Source organism: Engraulis encrasicolus, unplaced genomic scaffold, assembly GCF_034702125.1.
Source record: "Engraulis encrasicolus isolate BLACKSEA-1 unplaced genomic scaffold, IST_EnEncr_1.0 scaffold_94_np1212, whole genome shotgun sequence".
Classification (NCBI taxonomy): Eukaryota; Metazoa; Chordata; class Actinopteri; order Clupeiformes; family Engraulidae; genus Engraulis; species Engraulis encrasicolus.
Window position 1 is genome coordinate 73,309 of NW_026946302.1, and position 10,253 is coordinate 83,561.

General features: G+C 40.5%; 1 long non-coding RNA gene across 1 annotated transcript; it reads left to right on the top strand.

Annotated features, from left to right (window-relative positions):
* Positions 1 to 4,143: 4,143 nt before the first annotated feature.
* LOC134445046 (uncharacterized) lies at positions 4,144 to 6,617 on the top strand. Its single transcript, XR_010034172.1, has 3 exons — positions 4,144 to 5,239; positions 5,466 to 5,532; positions 5,818 to 6,617. It is a non-coding gene; the product is annotated as an uncharacterized LOC134445046 (long non-coding RNA).
* The last annotated feature ends 3,636 nt before the right edge of the window (positions 6,618 to 10,253 follow it).

Here is a 10,253-nt window from a genome sequence, read left to right on the forward strand (position 1 = left end):
TGAATAGAACAGTCGTTAGGTCTGCCTAAAGGGGGATCCCCCCCCCCTTTTTGCAATTGTAGAACCCAGAAACAATGTGCCAATGGAATCTCTCTCTCTCTACTCTCTCTGTCTATGGTCCCTGGTGACCTGCTGCTGCCCCCTGCTGGACCCAGTTGAGTTTGCACAGTTATAGTCACCTGCCACAGAAGAGGAAATACACAGATGACAACATCACTCACACACCTGTAGTGGCCTCCCCTCCCTCCCTGAAGACAGGAATGGTGAAGCTTTTTTCCCCACATGTCACTGTCTTGTTGGAGATGAGAGGACGTACATAAAAATAACAAAAACATGAAAAGGAAACTATAACTGACTATAGGGACAATAGCAGCATGGGTGTAATTTAGGTGTGGATGGTGGGGGGTGGGGACATGTCCATGCCACTTTTGAGATAAACCTTATTTGTCCCATCCACTTTTTCACAAACATTATGCAAAAATAGCATACCAGGACAATGCCATATTAATGTCCCCACCAGTTTTTACGGCAAACCTACACCTTTGAATAGCAGCATTGGAATAAGACAGAAATAGACTGACTACATTTTGCATCTGTCATTGACGAGGATTGTGTTTAAATGTACTATATTGGAAAAGCCACTCCTACTGACCTCATCTAGGGTGTAAAATGTCAGCCTGACCTTCCAACGCCATTCAACAAAAAAAATGGGGCGTGAGGACTATGCAAAGAATAGCAAGGCAAAGACGATGAAAATGAAAGTGTAATCAGAAGAGCAACGAGCATCAGATGAGCAACGAGACGTAGATACAACAATGGCGAATAGGGACATAGGTATGCAAGTTAAAAACAATCATGTTATTCTGCACAGAGAAAATATCAACTGTTGAAATACTATATGTCTTGTTGTTGTTTGAATGATTAAGAGTTGTTTTACTACTGTTTCTCAATAGAATTGTTGTATGCCTCAGATATTTTGTTGTGTTTTTTTAGTTGTCATGTGATATGTGTCATGTGAATGTCATGTTTTTTATTCATGAATTTGAAATAATGTTTTGAAATAACAACTATAGTAGAAGTGATAAGTTGATATAATGGTCCATAAACTGTTACCCGACTCCTGCCATCTGGTATTCCCCCACGTGTAGTTAGTGAACGCCGCCAGATGACGTAAGTCAGGTTATTCAAGCTGCTGGAGTGGCCGCAATATATCTCTGCCTGTTTCTATCATGACTTGCGATCTCAAAACTGGTCAAACAGGATTCACAGCTACAGTGTAGGCCTATGTGCTTTCCCTATAGTGAGCTCTGGTCCAGTGCTTTCAGTGCCACCCATGTGAAAGACCTCAGCAAACATGTTGTCAGGAGTGTAGCCAGAAATTTAAATCAGCATCTCAGGGGAAGATAATGACATATACAGGGTTCAGATGGATTTGTCCTGGGACTTGCCAAAGCAGTCTGTGGCCCTGGTACTAGACTATTTTGACACTACTCAGAGTCTTTAGCAATGCACTTGGTCACCGCCATCTCGGTAACAACAATCTCGCAACAGGATGCTTAAACACATTAAAACCATCATTAAGATTATTTTTTTTTAATCCTCCAGCAGGTCCAGAGGAAATAAGGATCGTTCTTATTGGTCAAAGTGGATCTGGGAAGAGTGCAACAGGAAACACCATCTTGCAGTGGAGGGCTTTTGAACCAAGATTTGCCTCTCCCCCTGTGACACTGAACTGCATTAAGGAAAGAGGAGAGTTTGAAGGTTGGCCAGTAGCTGTGGTCGATACTCCAGGTGACTTAAGGCCCAACACTGCTGAGATGACCAGATGCATCTCTTTTGGTGCACCCGGACCGCATGCATTCCTATTTGTTGTTCCACTAAACAACTTGGCAGAGGCTGCATTGCCCAGAGATGATATTCAGAGGATGTTTGGGGAGGAGGCGCTAGATTACACCCTCGTCCTGTTCACCCATGGAGATGACCTGATGGCAGATAGAGTCTCCATATATGATGTAATTGATCAACATCCACATCTCAGTGCTTTCATAAACCGGTGTGGTGGAGGATACCACGTCTTCAACAACAGAGACGAGGATCCCTCTCAGGTCAGAGAGCTGCTAGAGAAGATCAACGCAATGGTGCGGAGGAATGGAGGAGGCTACTACACTAATGAGATGTTTATGGAGGCTGAGACAGCCATCAGAGAAAAAATGGAAGTACTATTGAGAGCAAACGCAGGTATGGCACGAAAGACAGCAAGAGAATGGGCCGAAAGAACAAACAGGTATATTCAGAGAAGAAAAGAGAGAACCAACAGAGATAATGGAGGAGGAGGACAACAGGGAGGAATTCCGAACTGCGGTATGCTTGCAATTGCAGCAATTGTACTGGTAGTTTTCAGAATTGTGAGAGGTTAACTTTTCTGTAGGTTAACTTTTCTATATACTGTATGTATATAGGATACTGTATGTAGGTTTTATTTTATTTCATTTTATTTTATCATTTTCTACTGTATGTATGTTCTACTGTACTTTCTGCAGAGTCTCCTTTTATTTCTCTCTCTGTATCTGTCACCCTAAAAAAGATACATACACTTAAATTCATGGGCAGGATGGCAGGAACATGAGGGTTAATATAAGCTACTGTATGCTTTTTCCCTTTTAAAATTATTTTTCTGTATGCCCAGGTCAAAATGACCTGAACACCTTCTCTGTAACTTAAATACTAACACTTTACAAGGGTTAATTTAGTTTTATAGTGATTCTTGGTTAGTGTAAGCTACGTTGTGTTTACAACCAATTGACCAGCTAATGTTGTTCTGAATTTTTAGATATAATTAGATAATTTTTGAGCAATTGTACCTATCTAAATATAAATACTGAATATGCATACACTGTATCATATACAGTGCAGACCCTTGTAGTGTGTTGGAAGCTAGTATTTCACTGTACAGTATGTCTCAGAAGTGAGTACAACCCTCACATTTTTGCAGATTTGGCCCGAATTGTCTCGAAATGAAAATGAATTAAAAGGGAGGTCATCGTTGTGCGTTTCAACCTTTCTTTACATTGAACTTTAACATTTTGAGTCTGCATCCAGCTTAAATAGACTGGTGTGAGATTTGAATGAAATCGTATGGAGATTATCGTGATTTGCTTCAGTAGTCACAGTGCGTGTTGAAATGCATGTTTATTTTTAGGTGTAATTCAGATTACCAATGTTGACGGCATCCATTCATCTCCAAACCATGTCAGTCCCACTTTTTTGTGAAACTCACTTGTTTACCAGCACACATGCTTGACACCATCTAAAGCTAATTTGTTTATCTTGATCTCAGGAGATGAAAAGACAAAGGATATGGATCACTGGAACCATGTTGTGTGGTCTGAGTAGACCAAGATAAATAAATTTGCATTCAGATGGCTCCAAGCATGTGTGATGGTAAACAAATTTTAATTGCACGTAAAAAAACATGCATGTATTCTACACACAATCTCCTCTCTAGGTCGTCCTCAGATGAGCCTTCCATCGTTGCTTCCAGTCATCCCGATTCTCCATACATCTTTTCAGTTCGCTGGTACTCTGGGCTCCGGCGTCCTTCTTGAGTATGTCCACAAAGTGTGGGACGTCCTCTTAACCGGCACCCATGTGATGGTTCCCGCATAGCACCAGTTTGCTGGCTGGCAGTTCTGGTGCCTTTGGCAATGTCCTGCGAGTCTCATTCTCCTTACAGCAATCTTGTCGCTCACCCTTGGTTGTCCCTCATATAGGAGTTTGTTGTTTACATGTGTACTCACTGATGTTAAGCACTGCACTCAGCATCCTGGTGTAGCACCCATCAAGGGACTTCTCTAGGGTTGGTTTCAGGGTCCAGCATTCACTGCCATAGAGGAGGACGGACTCTTCTGTCACGTAGAAGAAGTTGAGTTTGATTGGACGGGAAGGATTGGAGTTCCATACACTGGCCATACCGTTCAGGGCCCTCCACGCAAGTGCCTTCATCACTTTTCGACTTGTAGACTACTTTTCATTACATCGCCACACCACTTTCCATGTTCCGCTTTGCCAGTCGTATTTGAAACAAAGTACACACTAAGAAACGCTGGGTTGTTTTGTCAACCCAAGTGCTGAGTAAGAGCTGTTGGGTAAACGTGTTGGGTTATTCTAATGCAGTGTTGGGTTACTCTAACTCAATATTGGTACAGTGGGGAACATCTATGCTACTCTACTGATTGGGTTATTAGTTAGGTTACACAATAACCCAACTCACTGGTTTATTGTACCCAACACTGTGTTGCCCTGCTACGTTTGAAATCAGAGTTCCCTGCAGATAACGTTCTTTCTGCCTGCCCGCCCTGGAAGAAGTGAGCTGACCGGAGTCTTCAACAGGAATACAGGTTTGTAATGTGTTTTTACTGTTTTGTCTCCAGCTAACTTTAATTAACTGCCTAAAGCTGATAGATATGTGATAGCCATTCGTTCATCCAACGCATTCCTTATCTTCCATACGATCGATCTATGAGAGGTATGAACCCATAGAATAAGAAGACCGTTGCCCAAGTAGTCTCTACAAACCTAAACCGTTGGTTACTCTCAATGACCTAAACCAATGGAAATGGAGTCAACTAATCTAATCATAAGAAATATTGGAATGAATCTCGTCTCGAAACCATATGGGATGAATTTTGATTTCACGAAACTCGCCTGTAACTTCAATCTGTGTCCAACCGTCTTTTGGTTTCCACGGTAACTCTCGACACAAATAACTGGCCGCACTGAAGTTGGTCTCTCGGCGGGCAAATATTATCAACTCTCTGCCGCGAGTCCGCGTGGAATAAGTAGCACAAATCAGCGCAAGTTAGAGAAATTAATAATAACAACAACGGAAAATATGGACGTGCCGTGTATCCCTATTCAGTTGGACTATTGCCGCTGGCATCTGCAGCTCTGCTCAAGGTAGGCTGGTAGGCTAGTTCATGGCTGATTGCAGGCAGCTAGTCTGTGTGGTTTTAGAACTAGCTTTTCAGATAAGCCTGGACGTCCGCGAAGTGGGCTTCGACAGACATGCCAGGACGGTTAACACTGTATGTCAGCGAGCATGGTATAGCTACTACCTCTGGTTTAACAACAATGTGGCTTTCTATTTGCTATATGATTGCAGCTATGAAAAAAAGGAAGGAGACGTCCAGGACTGAACAGAGCTGTCACCTGTTGCAGTGCAGTGCACCGACTGACTGACGTGAGCAGTAGGTCCTATTTATAGTTTTCGGTGTGGGCAGGCCAAAGCGAATACGGTGCTTTTCAAAGAAAAAGAATGTATTGACATTGGTGTAATGCAATGATTGACCTCCTTGGTGTAATGTGATGAGCATAGCCTACTTAAAAATATATTTTGCTGCAACTAAATGGATGCGGCCTATTATTCAGTTAGAATAATTTCAAATGTGTTTCTTACCATTTTTTAGGCTATTTGCTTGGATGTTGCTGAAAGAAAGGAGGCATTCTTCATTGTGCAGCACTAGCCTACTGTGGGTAAGTCACTGTTTTGTCTGTGTTGCAATAGTTTGGCTACCACTAGTGCCTTGACCAAATTGAGTTTCATTGCTAGTGATTTGACCTCCTTCAATTGGATCCTCATATCAGAAGCATTTTTGTTTTCTGATATTTGTTTTTAATGGCCAACACTTTTTTTTACTAGCTAACATTTTCTTATTTAGCCATTTATTTCACAGATGGTCTGACCTGTGTCTTGCAATGTCATCATCATGTTATAACTTTGAAACTAAATGTCGCATGTGTGTTTTTCTTTTCATTCAGAGGCCGAGAGAGTTTTGATGAGGCTTCTGTACCCAGGAGGCGGAAGCAGCAATGCCAGCTTCAATGCGCACAGTCCTTTAAAAGGGAACCCAGCTAAGATTTTATTGCAAATTCTACACAGAATGTACTGCTCTACACATTTGTTTTGGAAACACTGTGTATTATTGTAAGTGCACACCAGGGGTGGGGAACCTTTTTCATTTGAAGGGCCACTTCAAATTACTCTGAGGGCCGTGAAAGTCCTCCGAGGGCCGTACAATTAACACAAACTAGGATTTCCCCCTGCACTCTAGGCCTATATGGAATGCAGCCACTTTAAAACAGACCTTAACTTCTATATGTCCCCTGAATATAACTTTCATTGTATTGCAAATGTTTCTTTTACAAAATATGCCATATTTCATATGAAGCTGCATAATATTAAAATTGTCTCAGGGGCTGGATAAAACGGCCTCAAGGGCCGCAAACGGCCCTCCAGACATAGGTTCCCCACCCCTGGTTTACACCAATACACTGCAGCAAATTCATAGTGACACTACAATGACCTCAGCTATTTGGTTGTATCTAGTGTTTAGGTACTGTCACAAAGCAGTCTTACAAACACATTTATTTATCTCTGTATCAACATTGAGGTTCTCATATAACCTTTCCCCATTCTATTCCCAAGTAAAAATGTGCTCATAGAAACAACTTGAAGGCATAATGCCCTTCACTTTCAACATGGGTCTTCTTTGTAAACTTTGAAAATGTATATTGAAAAAGTAGGCTATATTATTTTTCTATATTAGTAAATAATGAGTTTTCCATAATGTGAAACCATAATGTGCAAAGCTTGAAACTGTTTCCCAGTGTGTTGTTACCCTATAATTTTTCCATTTTTTTGTCCATGTTTTTGAATAATATCCCTTCCTGCCTTTTTTGACTGTATGATAACATGTCTGTTATATTGCTCTATTTTATATTTAAATGCAATCATCTTTGTTGAAAAGTGTGAAAACAAAATGGGACAATAAAATCAATGTATTGCACAAACTGGTGTGCTTATTTTACACAGTCTGTGTCACATATAATAAGTGATACATTTATTGGGTAAATTTAACTTCATAATTAAGTAATTTCAAACAGAATATTGGGGCTGTATAACCCATATATAGTATATGATGTAATAACCCAACAATGAAGTACATTCAATATAACGGTTTGGTTAGAAATAACCCCACATTTGAGTTAATTGTTTTACTCAACCTGTTGGGTTGAAATTCATAACCCAATTCATTGTATAAATACAACCCAATGCGAGGTTGGTCCAATAGTTACCCAGCACGGTAGTAAGAATTGGGTTATTTTCAACCCATCATTTTTAAGGGTGTAGCGGGCCTACTGCTACTGTTTATGATCAAATCATTTCATTTCCATTTTTCATGCAAAACAATGAAATACATTTAGACCTGACATGCCACAAGTCCACAAGTCCTATATATACCTGTTTTACTCAACCAGGGTACCGTGGCCCCCTGGGGTGCCACAGGCCCCCCTAAGGGGTGCCGCAGAGTCGTGGCTGATAAATAAATGATGTACTATTATACATATTTGTCTAAATGAATAAATTAATAATTGATTAAAAAATTAATACTTCAGTGGAATCTTTTGTCTGTCATTTACACACAATTAAGTTAATTTAGGTCGCCCGAGTAAGCTGCAATTTCGAACGTAGGTTGTGTGACGTCTCCAAATGTGTTACTTTTCTAAGCTTGTGCGGTATCGGATGCAATGCCATGTTGCGGCTTGTTAGTTTGGGGTGCCTTGAATTTTTTCATGAATTGAAAGGGTGCTTCACCAAAAAAAAAGGTTGGGAACCACTGTCCTATACTGTGTTTGCTGCAACAGTGTGAGTTATGTGCAATCTCAAGTAGTTTTGACGTGCACTTTGAAGTAATTCTGATCGGCTCTTCTTGCCTTTAGATGTTTTGTATTATTTTGATGCTTTGTGTTTTTTGTGTTAAATTCATTTATTTGGTTGATGGGGGAAGTAATCAACCAGTGCTCTCCCCAAACGTAAGCAAGACTAAGGAAATGGTGGTGGACTTTCAGAAAAAGAGGGGAAACTACACTCCACTTTCCATCTGTAAACAACCTGTTGAGAGGGTAGAGTGCTTTAAATACCTTGGTGTTCACATCACAAATGACTTAACATGGACAAACAACACACACAATATCATTAAGAAATCCAGGCAGAGACTGTACTTTCTGCGCCTGTTGAAAAAGTTCAAAGTTTCCACACCCATCCTAAAAGCCTTTTACTCCTCAGCAGTGGAGAGCATCTTAACAGGGTCCATCATCACCTGGTACGGAAACGCCACAGTGCGTGAACAGAAAGAACTACAAAGGACAGTGCGCTCTGCCTGCCGTGAAAGACATATACACAAAGAGAGTGCTATCTAGGGCCCATAACATTCTCAAAGACCAGTCACACCCAGGATATGGACTATTTAAAAAACTGAGATCTGGAAGGCGACTGTGCTGTCACAGAGCTAGAACTGAGAGACTGAGAAAGAGCTTTTTTCCTCATGCCATTTGCTTACTGAATTCCTCCTAATTACTTTGGTTGAACACACACACACACCTTTTATTTTTATTTTTATTTTATTTCTTCTTCACCCTTCTTCTGCACACTTGTTTTGCACCGGCCATGCATTTCATTACAAGTGACACGAAAGTGTCTCTATGTACATGACAAATAAATATCCTTGAATCCTTGAATCCTCCTCCATGACTGAGGTACCTTGAGCATGGTACCGTCCCGCCGCACTGCTCCCTTGGGGTGCCATTGAGGGCTGCCCCCTTGCACGGGTGAGGCATGAATGCAATTTCGTTGTGTGCAGTGTTCACTTGTGTGCTGTGGAGTGCTGTGTCACAATGACAATGGAAGTTGGAGTTTCCCAATGGGCTTTCACTTTCACTTCACGTTCATATATTGCTCTGAAAGAAATGACCAAATTCCAACAAGAGCTTCAGTGTCATGCAGCATTAGGAAAACCACAGATGAATAGGACGAGATAGGATGCGATCAAATGTTAGTCATCAGATATTGAAGATGTGCATCACTGCTGTGGCATTCTTCACTACACCCTGTGATGAGATCAAATGTTAGTCATCAAATATTGAAGATGCCCATCACTGCTGTGACATTCTTCACTACACCCTGTGATCAAACTGAGGGTGGAGACTGAGAGCACTGGAACAGATCGTAGATAACAGTCAACCAACAGAAAGAGGCAGATACTCTCCACCAGCAGAAGTGACACACACCAGCTACCTGTGAAGACAGATATGGCCAAAACAGAGGCAAGTAAGTTCATTTAACCCTATCGCGCCGGATGCATCATATATGTCTCATCAAATTCAAAGCCCTCTCCACGCTGACACAAAAAAAAATCGATCTGAAAAACATCCTGCGTGTCATTTCCAAACGTCCTGCAGTACGCGGAAACCGCCACAAGAGAGCAGCGGTCGACAACAAGTTGACCACAGCTCGGCGAAAAACAGGAAAATGGGGTAGAAGCGGTTTCCCTGACCAACGCTGAGATTTCGTCAAATTGCATAAGGTTTGTGTACAAATTTCCGAAATATAACTCTACATCCTTTAATTTGAACACCTGCTTTGTGCAATTAAGCAAGGAAGAGTTTATATTTTTACACCGTGTTGCAGAGAGATCGTGCTAAAACTGATGAGACATATAAGCACCATCCGGCGGTGGCAGGAAGTCAGCCATCAATGCATTTGCTCCATAGGGAAACTTACAAAGCACACCACGACGATCGTTTAACAAAACACACAAGTTGTTTTACTTCAAGACAAAGATATTGCCTTAAGAAACAGGTTTTACTTGCAATTTTGAAAATGTAATGCAAAATGTTGAAATTATGATCTCGTAAAAAATGCATTGAAGTGAATGGAGAAATGGTCCAATTGTAGTAATGGACCCATATATTCAAATTACACATCAAAAATGAATAATGATCTATATTACACTCATAAATAGGTTGTTGAGCATTCGATCAGCTATGTTTTTACATAGATTTTAAAAAATTACCCAACCAGGCTGTGGGAAATGTAAAATATGGTCCTGCTAAAACAAGGATAGGCTTAAAAAAATGGCAGGATCTCACTAAATATTTAAAGATAATCCTCAAATTAAATTGTCTGACAACTTTTTTAAATAAAAAAAAAAGTTGTAAATGCATTAAAAGTCATTTTTCAATGGTCATGAAATTGGAATTTTCATTCATTAAAAGCCTGATGCATCATATATGATGCATTAAATATCTCAGCGACCTTAACAAAATTTTGAATTTTTTTTTTACATTTCTTATAAGGGACCAATATTGAAGCAAATTCCAAAAAATTAGAATTTTCTCTCATTGCTTTCATGGTT